Source organism: Pleurodeles waltl, chromosome 3_1 (genome assembly GCF_031143425.1).
Source record: "Pleurodeles waltl isolate 20211129_DDA chromosome 3_1, aPleWal1.hap1.20221129, whole genome shotgun sequence".
Classification (NCBI taxonomy): domain Eukaryota; kingdom Metazoa; phylum Chordata; class Amphibia; order Caudata; family Salamandridae; genus Pleurodeles; species Pleurodeles waltl.
Window position 1 is genome coordinate 1,123,343,571 of NC_090440.1, and position 24,007 is coordinate 1,123,367,577.

The 24,007-nt window shown below is 46.2% G+C and overlaps 1 protein-coding gene across 1 annotated transcript in view; it reads left to right on the forward strand.

Moving 5' to 3' along the window:
• Nucleotides 1-24,007, forward strand: part of UBASH3B (ubiquitin associated and SH3 domain containing B) — a 574,305-nt gene that overhangs the window by 285,086 nt on the left and 265,212 nt on the right. The gene's annotated exons all lie outside the window — the stretch shown is intronic.

Genomic DNA, 24,007 nt, shown 5'->3' on the forward strand with positions numbered 1-24,007 from the left:
TTTCACTTACAAAAATTGAATTGTAAAACTGACCCAAATATAAGAAACGGTTCTAAAAACTCAGTTTTTTTAATAATGTATTTTATTGATTTTCTCCTGCAAAAATCAAACACTAGGAAGAATGACACAAATCCATCTAAAAACTCAGGGGCTCATGTACAAGCTTTCAGCGCTGGGCAGCGCTGCAAGCCTTCTTGCTGCGCTGCCGTGCCTCAAAAGAAAAGAGCAGGAATTTGCCGAATCTACAAGATACAGTGTCCTGTTCTCCTGCGCTGGTGCACAAATGGCTGCCATGCGCTAAAGCAGGCAGCCTTGCACCATAGTGCACAGATGCCTGCTTTGCGGGAAAGTGGCTTTGTGTGGCCTTGTAGATATTGGTCATGGTCAGCAGCCTGCGCGTCAGGTGCGTCACGAAAAGTGACGCACTTGCAGTGCAGGCTACTTATAAATAAGCCCCTCAGATCTGATGTGGCGTTCTACATTAAATTCAAATAGACTGACATTCACAGTGATAGATTTGGCACATAGATGCTTTGAGTGGAACTCATATGCCATCAGGATTCTGTATGTACAGATCAGGGCGTTATCTAGGAATATTGAGCATAGTAACTACTAACCCTAGGCTGTTGCTTGCAATCCTTGTTGACTGCTTTCATACCTGTGTGATATAACAAGTTTACTACTGAGCTTTTAAAAAAATAGTTTGCCTTTAGTTGGTCTTAGCCACCTAATATTGGTTCATTAGAATTCCTGATTCACCCGGAAAAGATGTTTCTAGCTAAATTGGATATTGCAAAGAAAGTGGGAATGCTGCATTCCGAGTAATTCCCTTCCTTCCTCAGATATTTCACCATAAATGTGTTGAAATATCTATTTCTGAAGGCCCAAAACTGCCAGTTACTCTGGAAATTAGCAGGGGTTTAGCTTCGAGAGAGTGTTTCAAGTGGTACTCCCCACTAATAAATGTATTCTCTAGAAAATAGTTGGATACAGGTGTTTTCAGTCTGCGGAGCCTTTCGGATTTTTAAATATATACACATAGAAAAACACACACACACTCTGTTTCTCGTCTCTTTTTTTAAGTTCTTAAAATTGTCGGTTATTTTATAAAGTATTGTATTTTAAGAATCCCAAATAATCTGCAACCCTATGCTTTTTCATGGTCTCTTAAACTTTCCTTCTGCACTGCTTCTCCTAAAATGTATTTTAACATTATATGCCAGCATGTATGTTGTCGCTCACACCCCCTAATCTTACTGAGCAAGCTATGCCCCTGGTAATTAGGTACAGTATTCCAGATTCCAAAAATAATGCCCCATGTCTCTGGGGACTGTCTGGACCAGTCGAATCCTACTGTATCTCGCATATCAAAATTACTAATACCGCCATTATGATTAATTTCGAGTGTGAAAATGTTAGTACGCCAATTCCGAGGGACGCGTAACAACTGCCGTACTAGCGAGATGTTTATGCAATGGAAGAAGAATACATCTATGATAATTAGTATTAAGAATAGCCAACTATGAAGTTGCCTTAAAATGAACATTTTAGTTAACATGACATTAGCTTCAATAATAAAATGTCCATTATAAATTATTTTTTTGAAGAAAATACATATAACCACTTGCACTAATGCCTACTGTATCTCGACACTTAGCCCTAATCCTAATTCTTGTACTTTTCATCACTCAGTTTTTAATTAACTTTATAACTTCTCAGATTCACATTATGAAGCTTCAGTAAATACATTATTCAATGCAATGCATAATTACAAACAATAAGAATCACACATTAATCATTTGTAGCCTTAGCTCCATCCTTCCACTAACTTAACTGAATCTTATAATTTACCTAAATCTATCTCTAACCATGGCCCTACATCAACCCTTTGCTGATACCTATTAGTTCCTTTATTTTTATTTCATATGATCTTTTCCTAAGTGATGAAAGAACACATTTATTTTCAATATCGTTTTTTATTTTTGTTACTGTGACCTAAAAATGGCCATTACTACTTTTCTTCAAATTGGCTCCTTCATCGTGTTTTTTTTCTCATAAAGGTTTCATCATACCTACCATACATCCTTGTGTCTTCCTTGTTTTACTGTTCATTAGCATCTTGCAGGAATCTTAAATTACCAATAAATAGAAGACAGCAAAATAAATTTAAATAAAGTCTTCCCAAAAATAAGGTGAACTACATTGATGCATTTACATAAGTAAATAATTAGAAATAAATATCAGAAAATATAAACGTTCAAGTTCATCAGTAGCGTTCCTTAAGGTTCAATTAAATGGGTTTAATTTGCTGCCAAAAACCCAAACTTGCAGTCCAGTTGTTGAACCACAATTTAAAATGGGGGTGGTTTTCAGGAGCTTAGACCTGTCCGGAGGGAAAAGTCGATTGAGAGAAATAGCTGCTGGTGGAAAGTACGAACTCTTAGAGCGTCAAACATCAGTCTCCCACTGCAGACGAAGCAGCAACAGCTCCCCATATTTGTGTCATAAACAGTGCTTAGTTTGGGATTCCAAGTGGAGAGCACTGGCCCTCATCATTGTGGTCCGGACTTATTTTTTATAATCAGACTTTGGCCCATCATGGAAGGAGAGAAAGGCAGAAACATGTGAAAGGTGGAGGAAGTGAAAGAAAACAGCGACAAAGGGGTAAAAAGCAGAAATGAAAAATAACCGGTTATAATGAATTAAATCGAATAGAAGTGCGGGTGGTGATGGAAAGAGGAGCGAGGTGGAATCTAAACCAGAGAGCTTTGTTATAAGGCATCGCATGTGCTGAGCAGGCCGGCTGACGGCGCATAAGAAAAACCTTCAGCCTCTGCGCAATTTCTTGTATTTATTATTATTATCTTTACAAATTAAGCACTTGTAGGTGTGACCGCATAGCTGTGGCAGTGCGAAGAGAGAGGCGTTTATGTGGCTGCTGTATTGTCAGCACCTGTTACAAAGTGCTTCAACGCACACTGATGCGAAGATTTTCCTACACAGCCACAGACTATGGTTTCTGAGACATACTGGCAAGGGCTTTGTTAGGTGCGGAGGCTAAGTGCTTTTAGTGTAGCCCTCTTTGCATTTGCAGAGGATGTAATAATTGCCATGGTGTTTTGTGTGCGCCTCCTCCAAGCGGAAAGCGAATGAGATGACATTTTGACATATTGCTTGGTGCAGCAGTTCCTAGCGCCAACATTTACATGAAAGTCTAACATGAATTTAAAAAAAATCTTCATGAGCTATAATCGCCCCACACACTTCCCAGGATCTACGCAGTGAGATCAAATCATACCTAGGCATTTCAATTATCTTGGTGTTTTCTAAAGCGCTGAGAGCACCTAATTTAGAGTGCTCAACAATTTGAAGGTTCGGCCTTATCGAGATACCGACCACTTTTCACAGTCAGGCTGGCCATTTCATTCCATACTGTAGGACCATAGAGAAGAGTGTGATTTAGAGTTAACGAAAAAATCGGACTCAACACACTGATGCCCTCCTTTACAAGCCCCTTGCGCTTTTCATCTATTAAGCGGTGGCGCTAGCAGTGCCCCTATTTACTAACTGACGCATTGGGCCCAATGCATCAGTTTGCAAAGCCCTGCGTCACATTTTACTTGCACCAGGAATAATGTATGTAGGTTAGGCGTTCCCACAGAAAAAGACAGAAAGAACAAACACAGTGAAATTTACAACTTTTCACTGTGTCATTTTACGACTTCACTGCATCAGAATTCTACCACATGCTCAGAGCAAGCATAAAATGGACGCATGGCTTTTACCTATGGGACTCTCCTCACATTGCTGGAGTTGCGTCAGTTTAATAACCCAGATCCAGCAATGCATCAGTTTAGCGCCACAGATGTGTCACAAATTCTAATGCATCTGTGAAAACTTGTACCATAGAGCTCTGTATTGTAAATACAGCTCGCCAATGGCATCGTTTGGGGAAGTGCAGGAGGCACAAGAAACTTGACACATCTTGTAAATGAGGCCTTGAGAACTTTTTCAAAATAAAGGGTCAGCCACTCAAATAAATGTGCTGAAATGCCAGATATGGGTTTGGAGGAAGCAGTGGTAAAATAAACTATTTCAATATGTTAATGGTTGGCCAAACAAACCACACCTACTCCCAGGTTGTGGTCCTTGGTGTTTCACTGACTCCAAGGAGATCTTATGAAAATGGAGAAAAGCTATGCTTTTTTTATCACTTTCAACAAGTTTATTAAATTATATTGAAAAGGGCGTAGTGAAGGTAATAGAGGAATTTAAGGAAATGTAATACCCGATGATCTGCCATTTTAGCCTCTGTCACCACCTCTACATTTCAATTTCTTTCATTTTCCCATTCTGCCAATGCAAAGGAGGTTCCTTTGCAGTAGCTAAGTGGGTCACAGCTATCAATGGCACTGTAGCGGAAGTGGCACCGCGGCACAGAGGTTTAAGGGGCAAACTGTACTCTGATTATTCCTGTATTTCACTAGCTATACAAGCAGTCACAGGGCTAATTTTCCTTCCTGCGCTAGGACCAGTAACACCCATAGTGTAGTCATATGTTATTACTGAGTATATCTGTGGAATGATTGGGGGATAAAATAAGAAGTGCCCCAAATCTCATGATTACGGGCTGCAGATTGTAAAGCTAGACAGATTTGTCAGTCTCATACACAAGTCTCCTGTTATGGTGACCTTGCAGATGTACACAACAGACATATTACACCAGTCTTAACTAGCTTGAGACTCAGATAGCAGTAGTGATTAATATCAGCTTTAAATATATGTATTTGACTTCTAGTTGCAGATTCCTTACCTTTGAATTTCCCCTAGGCGTCAGACTGGTTCCTGGGAATTTTGTGAGCAGTACCCCTGTGCGCAGTCAGGTGGTGTTGATTGGCTACGCGTCCGTCATCGGCGTCGTCCACGGCAGATATTTAATTGCGGTTAGGCACCACCCCAGCGCGCTATGTTAGTTGGTTTCTTTCCGCACCAGCAAACACTGATACGAAGAGAGCTACCCCTCACTAATTTTTTGACTGTTTTTTCAAATGTATTTTTTGTTGAAGATTTTTGTTAGTGTTTTACTCCTGGTGTGTCGAGGATGTTATCCAGAAAGACCGGCTTCAAGCCCTGTGGATCTTGTTATCGAGCGGTGTCTATGACAGACCTGCACCTCGTGAGTCTCTGCTGCCTGGAGCACGACGACGACCCAAAGTCATGCTCCAAGTGTCGAGCCATGCATCCAAAGGCTTTGAGGAAGCAGTCTGTAAAGCTGATAGCGGGCTGATGCTCAACTTTGCACAAGTCGAGATCTCGGTCGACAGGAAGGTTCTGGCATCAGCTGTGGAGTCCTCCATTGTCATCGCCCCACTCCAAGATGTTGGGGCAATTGGGTAAGTCAAGGCACAAGAAGAAATCTAAGAAGGCAAAGCATTCTTTGACTTCTTCTCGTCCGTCGGCTGACAAGATGACGGAGTGCCTACGTTCTAGGCCTCTCTGAATGTCTGAGAGCCAAAGTGACCCCTATCCAAATCAAAGAGTTTTATGAGGCCATGCACCTCATTTTCGTGCAGTCTGGCACCACTGGTGCACCTTTAAACTGAGCGGAGTCGAAAGGGGCCCCTTTGGATTTTGCACCGGTGGCTTCGGCCTTGGTGCTGAGTGATACCCAAGGACCTAGTCCCTTCCCCGATGTTGACACTCCTGGCCGCTTCCACATCCACGGGTTAGGCCATCCCCATTATAATTCACAACCCCGATATGGAGCCAGATGGGCATTGTACGACGCTGATTCCAATGCTAGCGGGAGCTTGGTCTCCTAAGTCGGATCGTGGACCCCTTTTTTATGGGCTAGGTTACGGGGATAAATGGGAGGGGTTACAGGACCCTTTGGAATACCAGCTTCATGAAGAACTATCTATGGACTGATGCATCGACTAGGGGGTGAAGCAGCGGACTGGATATTTCTCCAAATACCTGAATGCTTTCTCCCCCTACCGTGCTACAGACGAGGGAGCTTCCTATTCTATGGTGGTGAGGAGGGCAACTGAGGTCCTGAACTTGAGTTGCCCTTGGTGGCCATCAAGACCAATCTCCTGACAGAGGGAGCTTCCACCTCAGAACCAATGCTTGCATTTAATGAGGCCCTAATGGATGTCCTACTGATTACCTGGTCCAAAGCCATCACAATGGGTCCTATGAACAGGACAATTGCCCGCCGCCATTGCCCCACTCCAGGAGGCCCAAGTTTTCTGATGCACATCCCACCCCTGAGAGCTTGGTTATCCAAGCTTCTGACTCCCAGGGCGCGTTCCCTTCCTCTTCCCCAGATAGGAAATCCAAAAGGTTGGACACACTTGGGAAGAACATGTTTTCATCCACCAGCCTTGCATTGTGGTCCATGAACACCCAATGCCTTTTGGGCTGCTATCCCCACACGCTGTGAGACATGGTTGCGCAAGTGTGGCCACAGGTTCCAGAGGAGCCCCCGGCTGTACTCTCGCCAGCTGTTGCAGATGGGAGAGAAACAGTGAAGTTCACAATCAGTTGCCAACTGGACACGACCAACTCTGTAGGTAGAGCAGTTTCATCAACAGTGGACCTGAGGCACCACACCTGGCTGAGGACACATGGCTTTTTTGGGGATGTCCTTTGATGGCACCCATCTCTTCTGAGACAAGGCAGACTCAGCGCTTCAAGTATTCTCAAGCTATGGCCACATACTTGGGCTTTGCAGTGCCCCACATTCCCCAAGTCTGCCTTTTCCCCCTTTTGTGGCTACAGAAGGAGCCTCCAACCATGTCAACTCCTTGCCACACTCTGTGCCCCGCATGTTGCCAAGCCTCTGCGTGACTGAGGGCATGGCATCCACTGTCCAGTGGATCAGGTGGGCAACGGTCAGGATAGTCTACTGCTCGCCCTCTGCAGCAGCCTCTAAGCCTTCCTAGTCTGACTCTCTTCCACCTAGGGCCAGTTGGAAACAGAATTCGCCATCACCTGCTCCACTGGCAATCCATCACATCAGACAGGTGGGTTTTACAGATTGTCCCAAGGGGCTGCTTCATCACTTTCATGACTATCCCTCCATCGATGGCACCGTCCTAAAATCGAATGACAGCGGATCATTTGTCTCTTCTCTGCGAGGAAGTTATGCCTCTTATGGCCAAGGGAGACATAGAGAGGGTTCCCATGCCAGAAGTAGGCTGCGGTTGCTATTCCCACTTCTTTCTGGTACTCAAAAAGGACAAGGGCCTTCACCGTATCGAAGACCTTTGGTCCCTCAATCTCTTCCTCAAAAAGGAGAAGATCAAGATGCCCACTGTGGCTCAGGTTCTATCTTCGCTGGACAGGTGAGACTGGATTGTAGTGTTGGACTTGCAGGATACTTATTTTGATATCCCCGTACTGCTTGCCCATAGACGTTAATTTTTCATATACATTAGGCCACAAGCACTGCAGTTCACCTTGCTCACCTTTGGCCTTACCACTGCCCCTAGTGTGTTCCCCAAGGTGATGGTGGTGGTTGCAGCTCATCTGCACAGAACAGGGGTGTCAGTCTTCCCTTATCGCAATGACTGGCTGCTGAAGGCGGGCTTACCCCTAGCTGTCGTCTCCTACCTCCAGACTACAGAGGACCTCCTGAATTGGCTGAGGTACATTATAAAAGTGCCAAAGTCACACCTAGCTCCCTCTTAGACGCTCCCTTTAATCGGAGCTGTTCTGGACACCACGCAGTTTTAGGCTTATGCTCTCGAGCGGCGAATCGAGGATATTCAGGCTATGATACTGATGTTTAAGCCTCTATCCTAGATTTCGGTGAGAATGACTCTAAGGCTGTTGAACCTCATGGCCTCCTGCATCCTCCTGGTGACATGTGCCAGATGGCTTATACGGGCTCTGTAGTGGGACCTGAAGTTCCAGTGGATGCAGCATTAGAGAAATCTCTCTGACAAGGTCGAGATGTCAGAGGGAATTTTGAAAGATCGGCAGTGTTGGCTGACGAATCGCGATTGAGTCAGAGGCAGATCCCCTCCCTTGCCCACCAGATCTGACAGTAGTGACAGATACGTCACTCCTGGGATGGGGCAGCCATCTGTGAGAGGTGAAGATCAGAGGCATCTGGTCCTCAGCAGTATCCGGACTCCACATCAACCTGTTGAAGCTCTGTGTGATCCTGGTAGCCTTAAAAGCCTTTCTTCCCTCTATGAAGGGAAAGATGGTGCAGGTGTTCACAGACAACACCACTGCCATGTGGTACTGCAACAAGCAGGGTGGGGTGGGGTAATGGACCCTTTGTCAAGAGGCTTTGCACATCTGGACATGGCTGGAACAGCAGGGTATATCCCTGGTGTTTCACTATCTAGCAGGCTCTTCCATCTGAAGATGGCACGAGGTCTCTTTCAGCAGTGGGGAGTGCCTTTGTTAGATCTGGTTGCCTCAGCCGAGAATGCTCAATGACTTCAGTTTTGGGCATTGGAGTTTCCAAGGCAGCAATCACTCAGAGAGACTTTCGTCTTGAGTGCAACTCAGGCCTCCGGTATGCCTTTCCACCCATACCTCTTCTGCCCAGAGTTCTCAAAAAGATCAAGAAAGATCGGACCCATGTACTCCTTGTGGCTCCAGACTGGGCATGGAGAGTTTGCTATCCTGAGCTGCTGAGCATGTCCATCAATCCTCTGATGAGACTGCCCCTTTGGGAGTATCTTCTTTTGCAGCAGCAGGGAAGGGTTCTGCTCCCAAACCTGTGCACTCTCCAGCTTCTTGTGTGCAGTTTGAGTGGCGACAGTTGACAGCTTTTGGCCTTCCTCCCGAAGTCTGTAACATAATCTTGGCATCCAGATGTCCTTCCAGTGAAATGGCAAACGCTTGTCGTTGGTAGAAATTTGTGGCATGGTACACAGACAAGTCTGTTGACCCCCTTTCTGTGAGATCCTGTTGTTTATCATTTCCCTGTCCCAGCTAGCTCTGCTATGGGCACTCTTAAAGGTTATTTGTCTGTTATTTCTGCTTTTTTGAGGTTGCCTAATCAACCTTCTTTGTTTAAGTACTGTACTTAGGTTCCCCAAAGGTCTTGCACTTCTTTTTCCTCCATCCCCATTCATTATGCATCAATGGGATTTGAATTTGGTTTTAACATTTGTGATATGCGCACCTTACAAGCAAAAAGAACAAATGATGGAAGGAATGCTGAACAATGCAAACATTCAACCCCAGTCACAAAGATCTGGGTTCAATCCGTCATTTGTTTGGTCCACCATGCCACACCAGTTTGAATCCAGCCATATGCAAATCAGTCTTGACCCTGTTTCACATGGGAACAGTCCAGCCCAAACTGTCAGGCCAAGTCCTCCCTTGACCGGAATCAAGCATCCTGGGGCCAGTTCAGAGTATCACTCCTCATCAGCCAGGCTAGCTTGAATCCTGTGGTGCAATGAGCACGGGACCCACATCAAGGCATACCCTTCCCACTTAGGGCGACAAAAGCTAAAAGAACAGGTGATGGACGGAGTGCTGAGAAATGCAGACATTCACCCCAGTCCTAAAGATCTGGGTTCAGTCAATCATTTTTTTCCTACCACGCCACCCCAGCTTGGACCCAGCCATATGCAAATCAGGCCCTTCCATAATTGTCCTCTAAGACTTCTGACTTTGAGAACAGCCCTCCTTGTGGCCATTACATCTGCCAGCAGCAGGCATTGCCATGTAAGCTGCCCTACTATGATGTATGGGTGGGCCAAAATGCCATGGTATGCTATTTAGTATTGCTTTTGCTTTACAGAAGCAAAACACCACAGTTGGATTTTTGCATATCCTGTATCAATGTAGTTATGATTCCCTTCAAGGAATTTAGGAAGTTCACTGCCACTAGCAATATAATCGAAAAAAACACAATTTGCAATGAGAATTAAAAGCCAACAGTTCTGCTTTTACTGTGCTACCGGGTGCAAACAAAATAATGCACTAACCCTGTTAACAAGCTTCAGGTTGTAAAAGCCAGGTATGTTGGCTTTGTCAATGCTTGTTTACTAAAAACAAGTGTAAAGTATTAGAATGATGAATTTCTAATGTGTAACTTTTAAAGATATGTTGACAAAGTGAATGGGGATGCAAGCACTTCCTTTTTCAACATTGGCATATTTTTTTTTACACTAATGTGGCCCAATGAGGCCAAATTGCCGCACCAAATTAATTTTTTAACCCTTTGCGCTACTTTATGCCTGCACCAGACATAATGTATGCAGAGGGGGCATTACACGGCTTTAGTGGCCTCGTTGGGCCACATTAATGTAAAAAAATGACGCTAATGTGGGATAAGGAGGCACTAGGTGCTCTTAAATCTGCCCCTAAGAGATTTCTTTGCGTCATTTTCTTCTGCACTTTTAACACCTGCTCAGAGCAGGTATTAAAAGAAGGCATACCATTATTTACAATGGGCTAAGCAGGATTAGCATCAACATTTTTGAAACACAGGAGATATGTGAAAATAAAAAATGGGTGTAAAGAGAGATGTGGGGACGAGAGATAGCTTGAGGCAGTCAAATAATTGCAGTTAGTGTTCTCTGCCAATGGTTATGTCGCAAAGGGGCTGTCATTGTATTTATATAGTCCTTACTACCCCTGACAAGGCATTGTAAAAAGGTGAGGGAGAGTAAGGTGTGGTACGGGCTTTGCAAAGAAGCTATGAGAGATATGTGGAGTTAGAGGGGTAAGAAGAAATGCACGGAAATGTACAAGTGGGGAGGTATGGGAAATTAAAGTGAGAGGTATTGAGAAGAGGTAAGTGTGGAGGCATGGGGCAGTACCGGGTTGTTCTGTTGAGACCTAGAAATGGCTCTTTTTCTGAAAGAGCAGCAGGCATGTCTCATATTGTGCCTATGTGCTGGTCTTGTAATTTTTTAAATGGTAGACATAAACAGCTGATGTCTTTGTCCCATTCCAACATGGCCACTATCACAGCCAAAGGTGTGGCAAATGATTATGGCTAGACGTTACACCTCACTCGTGGAAAGTCAGTGGCTACTCAGCAAATGTTGATTGTGAGGCACAGCTACAGAGAGTGCTTCCGAAGTAGAGCAGGACAGACTCGACACTGATACTCTGACTGATTTGCTAGAAAAGAGGTACCCAGCATTAAGAAAGGATGAGGGACAACTGCCATGGGCAAGCGTATGATTTGTCCGTTGTAGTAATGGTGAATATTTGTTGGGTCCCAACCACAGATTTGCAGGATGAAGCAATATCAAAACAACCACTCAGGGCAGGAGCCGTAGCGACAGCCTCCAGGAAACTGAGTCTGAGCAGAGATGCGTGCTTCTTTCTCCTGGCTCACAGTGGTTTGTGTTTTACATAATATATTAAAAATAAAAGTAAATATTAAAATAATTAGAAATAAGTACCTCTCCAGGCACGTGGGGGACAATGGTGCAGCAGATGTGAGGAGATAACAAGAATTAAGAGTAGGAGGGGCAGTTGGGGAGCTGCAATAAAACGGGAGAGCAACAGTTGTTCAAACACCCACAGTGTAACACAAGCATGAAAGAAATACTAATATAGTTCCCCAAACAAACAGATAAAAAAACTAAGCATAAGGATACAGTACTTGGTCAGTGCTCTGTGGGAGGAAACAAAAGACGAAAAGGAGGGACAAAGAGGTAGGACTGACAATTAGTAAGCAAGGATTTTTAAAGGACATTGACATAGAAAAATTTATAGCAATGGGTAGACTTGAAGCCCACATGGTCAGCGTCTGTTGCTTTCCCCAGCTCCTCCTGCTGCTGCCTCTGGATGGAACTGAGAGCCTGCCTGACTCTCAGTTTGAGGCCCTCCTCCACCTGCAGACTTCTGCCGGCGCCTCATCCATGGTGGCCTAGTGGCCTTCCACAAGTAAGCATTTTATGTCTATCTCTGTCTCTCCGTACTCCTGCTCTTATACCTCTGCCTCTTCTCTTATTTTTCTGTCTTTCTGTTCCCCTCTCGTTCCCGTGCTGCTGCTGCCCCTGCAGCCCTCCCCACTCTGTCCCCCCACGAAGCACTTTTCTCACCTTCCCACCTCCCATCTGACCGGCCACCCCCCACGCCCTGGCGTCTACCAACTACCTTCTACTGGGCGACTTGAATTTCTACCTCGAGGACCTCAACGACCAAACTACCACTTCCCTACTCGCCAATCTCTCCACCCTTGGCCTCAGACAACTGATCACCGTGCCTATGCATGCCTTAGGACAAACACTAGATCCCATTTTTACCTCAAGCAACTGGATCACCATCAAGAATATCTCCATGACCATCACTGCCTACACTTCGCCATCACTGCACTCAACAATCTCCTCTGCGTCCCCAGGGCCCCCCCACAGGAAATGGAACAAAATCACCGAAAGCAACTCACCCTGTCCCTTGCCTAATCACCCCCGCGCAACACACAACCTCAACTCCAGGATAACCAAATGCACTAACTCCTTAGCCACCCCCCATTCAACTTCGGTCAAGCGCATCCCAAAAAAGGCCAACTGGTTCTCCAACGAACTCCAAGAATCCAAACGCACCTGCAGGCACCTAGAGAAGAAATATAGAAACAGCAAAACCAGCAAAGACCTTGCCTCCTTCAGAGCAACCACTGCCACCCATTACCAATGCATCCAGAACACAAAAAAGCTGCACACCGTTAACGCATCAACACCTCCCCACACAACAGGAGACAACTCTTTGCGGTAATCAACAAATTCACCAGTCCTCCCTCCGAAGCCACCAAAATCCCCCATCGCCAGACCTCTGCAACTAATGGGCCACTTTCTTCCACCGCAAGATTAAGGACATCTATGACAGCTTTCTCCAACAGAACCTGCCCAGCATCAGAACCTTCAACCGACCCAGCCCCCCCAGAACCTACCCAAATCATCCACAGCTGGTCCACTCTCATCACAGAAGAGACTGAAATCATCACGAAGAGCATTCACTCTGGAGCTCCCAAAGACCCCTGTCCTCACCACATCTACAACAGAGCCAGTGCATCCATCGTCCCCTGAACTCCGCAAGACGCTGAACTGCTCCATCAAAACAGCCACCTTCCCCGAAGATTAGAAACACGCCAAAGTCTGCCCCCTCCCAAAGAAACCCACAGCCGACCCATCAGAGCTCAAGAATTTCCAATCCATTTCGCTGCTACCCCACCCAGCCAAAGACCTGGAATAAGCCATAAATTCACAGCTGTGACAATTCCTCAAGGACAACAACTCTCTGGATATTTCTCAGTCTGGCTTCTGCAGCAACCACAGTACGGAGACAGCTCTTCTTGCAGCCACCGATGACATCCGCACACTCCTCGACAGCGGCCTCACTGCAGCACTCATACTCCTCGATCTTTTAGCAGCCTTTGACACGGTCTCCCACAGCACCTTCTGTACCAGACTCCACAACATAGGAATCTGCAGAAAAGTCTTGCAATGGATTGACTCCTTCCTCACTGGAAGAACACAGAGAGTCATACTTCCACCCTTCTTATCCAAACCAACAAAAGTCAGCTGCGGAGTCCCTCAGGGATCCTCCCTGAGCCCAACACTCTTCAACATCTACATGGCCACGCTTGCAGCCATCATCAGAGAGCATAAAATGAATATCGTGTCATACGCCAATGACACACAACTCATCATATCGCTCACTGAAGAACCGGACAAAGCTTAGAGGAACTATCACACCGGAATGGAAGCCGTCACTGCCTGGATGAGGGAGAGCTGCCTCAAGCTCAGCTCAGACAAGACCGAGCTCCTTATCTTCAGAAACTCCACTTCAGCCTGGGACAACTCCTGGTGGCCCACATCACTCAGCGCACCGCTTACTCGGACTGACCACGCCCACAACCTAGGAATCAACCTCCACTCTTCCCTATCAGTGACCTGGCAGGTAAACGCAGTCACCTCTTCCTGCTGGCACACCATCCGCCAACTGTGCAAAATCTTCGAATGGATCTTGGTCGACTGCCGCAAGATAATCACCCACGCCCTAGTCACAAGCAAGCTTGACTATGGCAGCTCACTCTACGCCGGCACCACCACAAAGAACAAGAGGAAACTACAACTCATCCAAAACGCTGTCCCTAGACTCGTCCTGAACCTCCCCCACAAGGAACACATCTCCCAAAACCTGAGGATCCTCCACTGGCTCCTAATTGAGAAGCAAATCTACTTCAAACTACTCACCGACACTTATAAGGCCCTTCACAACATCCGACAAGCCTACCTGAACCATCGCATCTCATTCCATAACCCCGCCAGACCCCTCCGCTCCGCCTAGCAGGCGCTAGCCACGATCCCACGCATCTCGAAAACCAGAGCCGGAGATAGATATTATGCCTGCATCACAGCTAAGAGCTGGAACAACCTGCCCACACACCATCTTCAGGAAGAACCTCAAGACATGGCTCTTCGAATGAGGCCCTGACCCACCTTGAGACCCTCACAGGTTAATAGTTGCTCTTTATAAAAACTGATTGATTGAATGAATGTGTGGGGTCAAGCAGCCCCCCGCAGCCCTGGGGACCACCATCACACCGTGACTTTAATCAAATGCAATGCAGGGACCACACCCCCCTTCAGCCCTGGAGACAGCCACCTTCCTGGGGTGGAAATCAAACAAAGCGCAGGGGCTGTGTGCCCCCCCCCCCAACAGCCCTGGAGACCACCACTGCCCCGGGCTTTAATTAAATATAATGCTGGAGGGGCCATGTGGAACCCCGCCCGCACCCCATGGACCACCGCCTCCCCATGGCTGAACTAAAATAATGAAGGGGTCCCTTGTGGATCCCTGGCCCTGGGGACCACCACCTACCTGAGGCTATTTTATGTTGGAGGGGGGGGCTATGTAGCCCCGTTAAAGAGCCATAGATGGCCCTGGGGATTGCCAACTCCCACTGGGCCAGCGTCTGCTATGTCCCAGGATGCACATCCCTGGGACATAGCTGTTTGCTCAGACTTAGAGGGATCTTTGACATCTCCTGCCAAGTCAGAGCAAACATTTCACTTTCTGCAAGAGACAGCTGTCCAGCAGCTCTCACTTGTAAAAAGTAGAGTTTCCATCTGTTTCCTTGCACACAAATACGCATGAAGGCAAACATATGAAAACATTGCTCCCACAAGCAGGGAGAATAGAATAGTGAGAAGGAACGCATTTTGAATATTTGTTAGGCAGGCTGTAAAAAAGTGGTACGATCTCTGCAGAATCTTCCCCTGTGCAGCAGGTATTTTCTGTTTCCTCAGTATATGTATATGTATAACCTAATAACCTACTGGTGGCCTCCAGTAGCTAGTTATAGTTAGGACCATGTTTCCATTGGAAAAGCATTTTTTGACTCGCTTATACCCTTGGCATTGTTTGGCAGATTCGTGACAAATTTACTAATTTGCAGCAAATTGTTTTTAAAAAAATTGTGTGATTCACTAAAGCCCCTGGGTGGGCTAGGTCCTGGCGGCATGTAAAAATAAAGGTGCGGGGCATAGGGTCCCCCTCCTAGGGCATTTTTGTATGTACCAGGAACCACCACCTCCCCCGGGGACCATGTGCCCCCCCCCCACAGCTCCAGGGACCTACACCTCCCTGAACTATTCCTGTTAATTAAGGTGGGGCATGTAGCCCCCTACAGCCCTCAGACCACCACCTCCCCAGGGCTGAATTTATATAATGAAGAGGGTCCATCATGGACCCCCAGCCCCTGGGAGCCCCACCTCTCATGGGGTTGTTTGAAATTGGAAGAGAGCCGCACAGCCCCCTTCGAGGAGCCATAGAAGGCTCTGGGGACTGCAACACTGAGTGCGTGCTCCTGATATGTCCCGGGTTGCCCATCCCCGGGACATTGCTATTTGCTATGCTTGATGGGAGCTTTGACAGCTCCCACCAAGTTGAAGCAAATACTCCACTCCCAGCAAGTAAAAGCTGTCAAACAACTCTCACTTGCTTTGAGTCGAGGTTTCCTCTGTTTCCCTGCCTGCACGCATGAGGGCAGGGAAACAGAGGAAACTATTGCTCTCACAGAGAGGAAGCTGCATCTTTAGCATCTTTAGCTATCTCTCTGTGACAGCAATGCCAGCTCCCACAGGAGGCTTTCCCCAACCATTCAGACTGGATGCCCTGAGGGGACACCCAGGTGACATGGCTAGGCCCAAGCGGTGGGGTCCCCCGGGCCGAAATCTGCCAGGGAGGGAGGCTGAGATTGGCCTGATGAGGGGGGCCTCTCACCTAAAAAATCTTTTTTTTTAAATGACAAGGCTGGACCCTGGGAGATGGGGTCCCTGGGGCAGAAATTGTTAGTGCTGTAGAGGCGATTGAGTGGTTGTGTCAGTGGCTGTGTGAGTGTGTGGGTGTGTGTCAGTAGTTTTATGAGTCTGTATGTGTGTAGTTGTGTGTGTGTGGATGTATGGGCGTTTGTATGGGGGTATAAGTGGGTGTGTGTGTTTCTGGGGATGATGTAATCAGTGATTTCACTTGTGATGTCATCAGTGATGTCACTGAGCATGTCATGAGTGATGTAAGATGTGAGGTCATTTGCAGTGCATTACAGGGGCGCAAGCTATAGTTAGCTTAGGTAACTATAACTGCTGAACTTCTATGGTTGTGTCTGTGTCAAATGTGAGCCTAACTATAACGTCCCTGTAACCTTTGGATTTTTAAGTAATTTTCTAAGGTTTCTTTTAATTCTATTTCCTACCTATAACATCCCTTTAACCTCAGGTTTTTTTTTTAGTGAATTTCTGTTTTTTTAACGTAAATGAATTTCAATTATTACACGTTAATCTAACCACCACTGCGCATGGCTTGCGGCCAGCCTTGCGCCCAACCCCCATAATCATCCCACCCGCACTGTGCACGGCGGTTGTTGTCCGCAGGGCCTGTCTCTCTGAGTGAGAGAATAAGTATGAGAGGGTGTCTCTGGGTGTGTGAGGGTCTATGTGGGTGTGAGACTGGGTGGGGGAGCCTCTGGGTGTTAGAGTAGCTGTGAGAGGGTGTCTCTGGGTGTGAGAGTGTCTGAGTAGTGTCTGTGTGGGTCAGTAAGTGAGAGTGGGAGAGTCTGAGTGTGCCTGGGAGTGGGTGGGTGAAGATCTGACGGGGTGCACCATACATCCAGTGTTTTAACCTCTTCTTTATTGATCTAGGCAATTTGTTTAAGAACGTAGAGGAGATTTTGGAAGTGTCCACGAAATACGCATCCCTATCCTCATCGTAGATGATGTTGCAACTCTCACTCATATAAAGAGCTCCCAGCTGCAGTTACTCCAGCATTTAGAAAAATACTGAATACACACAAAACATGTTTTAATAATGAAAAAAACAAGCATATGATTTTTGGAAACAGTGAAGCACCACATTCACTCTGGATAAGAGGGTAAGAGAGATTGTGCTTGTTTGATTCTTTGGAAGCATGTGGTATCTGCACCATAAGCAGGAGACCCACAATTGTACAGGGATGATAGAGCCTGAATTGTGTCTATCACACAATAAAGAAATTCTGTTTGAAATTTGGAAAACACCTTGTTGTGGCTGCAGCTAAAGCATATATTCAAATAGTGGTATCCGCAGTAATATTAAGGAATGAGTTGTGAGGATATGTACAGCTACAGAACTTTTGTAGGAAAAAAATGCTTATTAGAAGGCATCACCGTGAGGGTCAAAATTACTCAATTAAGTGCCCCGGTTCTGGAGCAGGGTATTTATAAAATAATTAACATGACTTTAGTTCTGGAGGGATACGGTAAGTGTAGAGATAAGTGTCTCCCTACGTGAACATTACATACTAACATACTAAAAATCTCTTGCTTGATATTAATTTTTTGGTTGTATGGGAATCACCACATACTGTAAAGCAGGGATTTATAGACCATATTAAGGAACTTTATTGGTCATTCAAACACACTCAGATAATTAATAATTTACACCAAAATAGTCTTACCTTGCCTTACTTTGTGATAGACAGTTGAGGTGCGGAAGTTTATCTTTCGCTGATGATTAGACCAACAATAATGAAGAACCACTGCTAGATGATGTTGTTGGAAACATTGCTGGTAGGAGCTCTCAGCCCTACCCTTTGTTGCTCTTCCATTGACCACAGAGTGAAAGCACTAAAGCACTTTTGATTACTAGGTAGTTTCTGTACTATGCTGAGAAAGCACCTTTTCTCAACTCACCTGAAGCAAGGGATGTGGCCGAGATGTGCAACTTCTGTCAAAAGAATGCAAAGGAGGTGGTGCAGTTGTGCAGTTTCTTTGCAAAGAGATGTAGGTTGACAGAATGGGTGCTAAGCATAAGGAATAATGCTGCCCTTTTGTCTGAGTGTAAGTGATGTACTTCCTCCTAACTGGCAAACATTTTCCGATTGTTCACAACCTATGGTTTTAATGTCGTACAAGTACTCGTCAAAAATGTTTGAATGTATGCTGGAAAATGTGCGTCCAGCACAAAATGTCCAGCAAACAGCACAAAAATGGACTTTATCACTATCAAACAGTACAGCAAAATTCTTTTCAATTTTTTATGTGTTCATATATATTTTATAGATAATGGTGTGCATTTGTGATTATTTATATAACAATAAAGGGTTTTAATGCTAGGTTATAAGACATGCAGAGGTAAACCTTGTACTGCCCATCTCCCAACAGGGACAAGAACGCAGCTGCCTGCTACTGATAGGTGTTCCAAAATCACAACAATCAGCACATCTAGAACTTACAGCTTTGCATTGGCTACCCATTAATCGCAGAAGATAATTTAAGGCTCTTTATATTGTACATCAAGCAAAACATAATTTAGGTCCACCTATTTTGCACCAGTTGATCACTCCCCACCAGTCCAATAGGTATCTTAGGTCCAACCATCTTGACCTCCTAGTTGTTCCCAGAATTAAAAAAATTAGGAGCCAAATTTACAAGGCCCTAGCTTATCCTTGCACCACATTAGCGTCATTTTTATCTACACTAATGTGGCTCAAGGAGACAATTTTTGCCGTGCCATTTTAACAAAGTGGCGCAATGCATGTATTGCACCACTTTGCAATCCCTTGTCCAACATTATGTTTGTGTTAGAAATGGGGGTCTATGGTTGGCAGCCAGTTTGTTCTCTGTCCAAGCAGGGACCCTTACTCTAGTCAGGGCAATTGAGATACACACTTAAATAACCCCTGCACACCCCCTTGGTAGCTTGGCATAAGCAGTCAGGCTTACCTCAAAGGCAATGTGTAAAGTACTTGTACCAATACACACACAGTAATACAGTGAAAACACTACAAAAAGGACAGCATACCACTTTAGAAGAATAGGTAATATTTATATGAATCAAACAAGACCAAAACGACAAAAATCCAACATACAACAGTCTTGATATGAATTTTTAAAAGAATAAGAGTACCTGGTTTGTGTAAAAAATAAAGCTGCACAGGGAAGCTTGCGTTGGAAAAGTCAGTGATGGTTCAATTCCTTATTCGTAAGTGACGCCGTTCGTCATTTCTTCTCCGGTCACATAGGCGATGCATCGTTTTTCTCCCTCGCAAGAGAGTGATGCGTCGATTACTGGACAGGGCACCTCGGATCCACACATGTTCACAATAACTCTGATGCCCAGCGATGAGACATGAGAAATCTGGTCACACGGTGTTAGGAAACCGTGCTGGGTGCGGTTTGCATCGTTATCAGCAGCTGTAAGCGGGGGTTGCATCTTTTCTTTAGCCGTGATGCGTCGAATCTAGCCACAAGTAGGTGGTACATTGTTTTTCAGCCGCATTGCAGGTTGTGCGTCGCAAATTTCCCCACACGGTGTTCTGTATGTTAATTTCAGTTCTTGTTCTGCCAACTTCACCTTTCAAGGGCCCAAGGACTGGATGGGGCACCACTTGACATGGCAGGAATCTCAGCAGAGAATCTAGATGCTGGCAGACGAAGTCTTTGATGTCCCTGAGACTTCAAAACAGGATGCAAGCTCAGTCCAAGCCCTTGGAGATTCTTCTCAAGCAGCAATGCACAACAAAGTGCAGTCTTTGTCCCCTTTCACAGGCAGAAGCAGCAACTGCAGGATAGCCCAACAAAGCGCAGGCGTAACACTTCTCACCTCTTCAGCTGTTCTCCTTGGCAGAGGTTCCTCTTGAATCCAGAAGTGATCTAAAGGTCTGGGGTTTTGGGTCCAATACTTATACCCCTTTCTGCCTTTGAAGTAGACAAATGTCAAAGGAGAGACTCTGTTGTTTAACGGATCCTGCCTTGCCCAGGTCTGGCCCAAGACACACACCAGTGGGTTGGAGACTGCATTTTGTGAGGGCAGGCACTGCCCATTGAGATGTAAGTGATCACTCCTCCCTCCATCCAGCCCAGATGGCTCATCAGGATATGCAGGCTACACCCCAGCTCCCTTTGTGTCACTGTCTAGAGGAGATTCACAAACAGCCCAACTGTCAGTCTGACCCAGACAGGGAAACCACAAACAGACAGAGACACAGAATGGTGAAAGCAAGAAAATTCCCACTTTCTAAAAGTGGCATTTTCAAACTAACAATCTAAAAACCAACTTCACTAACAGATGTATTTTTAAATTGTGTGTTCAGAGACCCCCAAACTCCATATCTCTATCTGCCCTCAAAGGGAAATTATACTTTAAGGATATTTAAAGGCAGCCCCCATGTTAACCTATGAGAGAGAGGCCTAGCAACAGTGAAAAATAAATTTAGCAGTATTTCACTGTTAGGATATGTAAAACCACACAAGTACGTGTCCGACATTTAACATACACTGCACCCTGCCCATTGGGCTATCTAAGGCCTACCTTAGGGGTGCCTTACATGTACAAAAAGGGAAGGTTTGGGTCTTGCAATTGGGAACACATGCCAGGCCGAATCAGCAGTTTAAAAACTGCACACACAGGCACTGCAGTGGAATGTCTGAGCTATGTTTACAGGGCTACTTATATGGAGGGCACAATCGGCGCTGCATGCACACTAGTAGCATTTAACTTACAGGCCCTAGGCACCTCTAGTGCACTTTACTAGGGACTTACTAGTAAATTAGATATGCCAATTATGGAAAAACTAATTACAAATACAATTTCACATAGGGAGCACTTGCACTTTAGTACTGGTCAGCAGTGGTAAAGTGCCCAGAGTAATAAAAACAGCAAAAACAGAGTCCCGCACACAACAACAACCTGTGAAGTAGAGGCAAAAAGTTAGGGGAGACCACGCCAAGGATGGCAGGTCTAACACATGTCTCTCCCCAGCTGAAAGTGAGGAGAACTACCCAACCTCATGGGAGTTTTCTTCACTAAGGTGGAAGAATCTGGAAAGACCATCAGCATTGGCGTGTTCTGTTCCAGGGCGGTGTTCCACCATAAAGTCCATTTCCTGTAGGGAGATGTACCACCTCAACAGTTTTTGGATTCTCACCCCTCATCTGTATTAACCATCTGAGGGGCCGTCCTACTGATGAAGGGTACAGGTTGATATAGGCCCTCTTCATTTAGCTGTGACAACACAGCTCCTACACCATGCTCTGAAGCATCAGTCTGCACAACAAATTCTTTAGAGAAGTAAGGTGCCTTCAGCACGGGTGACGTGCATATGGCTGAATCAGTGGATCGAAAGCTGTCTGGCAAGCCTCTGTCCAGATCACCTTCTTTGGCTGCTTCTTAGAAGTTAACTCAGTCAAGGGGGCAACAATAGTGCCATACTCCTTGACGAACTTCCTATAGTAGCCTGTGAGGCCTAAAAAGTCTCTCACCTCATTCTGGGTCTTGGGGGCTCCAAGCCAGAATGGTGTCAATCTTTGGTTGTAGGGGTGCCACCTGGCTCTCTCCACCTGGTGTCCCAAGTACATCACAGAACCCTGCCCTATTTGGCACTTGCTTGCCTTAATAGTGAGGCCTGCTTTCTGCAGGGCATCTAACACTTCCCAGAGGTGCTGCAAGTGTTACTCCCAAGCGTAGCTGAACACAGCAATGTCACCCAGGTATGCTGCACTGAAATCATCCAGTCCAACCAACACCTGGTTAACCAGCCTCTGAAAGGTGGCATGGGCATTCTTCATCCCAAAGGGCATCACCCTAAACTGGTAGTGCCCATCTAGCGTGGAAAATGCAGACCTCTCCTTAGCCTCCTCAGTCAGAGAAATCTGTGAATATCCAGAGGTCAAATTAAAAAGTACTTAGGTAGGTGGCAGCCCCCAACCGATCAATGAGCTCATCAGCTCAGAGGAATGGGGTGCACGTCAGTCTTAGTGACCGCATTGAGTCCCCGGTAACCCACACAAAATCTGAGTTCTGGAGTGGCAGAAGGAGCAGCAGCTTTTGGGACCAAGACCAAGGGCTACTAGAGAACTCAATAACCCCAAGAGCTATCATTTTGGATACCACATCCTTAATGTTGGTCCTAATCTTGTCAGTCAGTCTGTAAACTTTGGGGCATATTTATACTCTGTTTGCGCCGAATCTGCGTCAAAATTTTTGACGCACATTCGGTGCAAACCCTGCCCCATATTTATACTTTGACGTCCGACGCAGCAGGCGTCAAAGTTCCACCATGTGCGCCATTTTTTGGAAGGGGGAACCAGCCTTGCGTTAATTATATGCAAGGTAGGCGTTCCCTTCCAAAAAATGACTTTAAGGCCTGTGCCCCATATTTATACTGTGACGTCATTTTGACGCACTGGAGGGGGCGGGCCTTAAAAAACGGCGCCCAGCCTGATGGGCGCTGTTTTTTAACGCCTGGGTCAGGGCAGGCGTTAAGGGAACTGTGGGCTCAGAAGGAGCCCAGAGGTGCCCTCCCATGCCCCCAGGGACACCCCCTGCCACCCTTGCCCACCCCAGGAGGACACCCAAGGATGGAGGGACCCATCCCAGGGAAGTTAAGGTAAGTTCAGGTAAGTTTTTTTTTCGTATTTTTTTTGTGGCATAGGGGGGCCTGATTTGTGCTCCCCTACATGCCACTATGCCCAATGACCATGCCCAGGGGACATAAGTCCCCTGGGCATGGCCTTTGGGCAAGGGGACATGACTCCTGTCTTTGCTAAGGGGGTTGGGCGTCAAAAACAATGGCGCAAATCGTGTTGAGGGCTGAATTTTGCCTCAGACCTGACTTGCCCCATTTTTTGACGCTCAAGCTCCATTTTCCCCTACGCCGGTGCTGCCTGGTGTGAGTCATTTTTTTTGACGCACACCAGTCCGCAGCGCCGGCTAACGTCATTCAATAAATAAGGCGCCCGCATGGCGCTTTGGAATGGCGTTAGCCGGCGGTAAAACTTTTGCATTGGCGCAGTTGTGCGTCAAAAAGTATAAATATGGGCCTTTGTTTCACAGGAGGACTGCCTCCAGTGTCCCTATCATGTTTACATAGATGAGTTTAAGGAAATAGGCAAACTGTCCCAACCTTCATCGCTCTGACATGTCCGTGATCATGCCTTTCAAGGTGCGTTTGAATCTCTCAACCAGACCGTTACTTTGAGGGTGGTAACCAGTGGGGAACTTATATGTCACCCCACACTCCATACACAGAGACTTCATATATGTTGATATGAAGTTGGTACTCCTATCAGATACTACCTCCTGGGGGAACCCCATGCAGGTAAAAACCCAAACCAATGCACGTCCCACCTCAGGGGAGGTGATTGACCTCAAAGGAATGGCTTCTAGGTACTGGGTGGCATGGTCCATCAAGACCAGGATGAACAGGTTGCCCATGGCTGTCTTGGGATCCGGAGGCCCCACAATGTCAATACAAACCCTTTCAAAAGGGGTGGTGACCACAGAAAAAGGTTGGAGGGGAGCATTACATTTCTCCACACTCTTGCCACTTTCCTGACAAGTTTGGAAAGACTTACAGTGTGCATCTGAGCGCCTGCACATTTGGGGCCAGTAAAAGTGGGTGACAAGCCATTCAAAGGGCTTGTTGTGCCCCAAGTGTCCAGCTAAAGGCACACCCTGAGCCAGGCCCATTAGGAAGGCCCTGAAGCACTGGGGTACCACCAGCACAGGGGCTGACCCAGGATGTGCGACC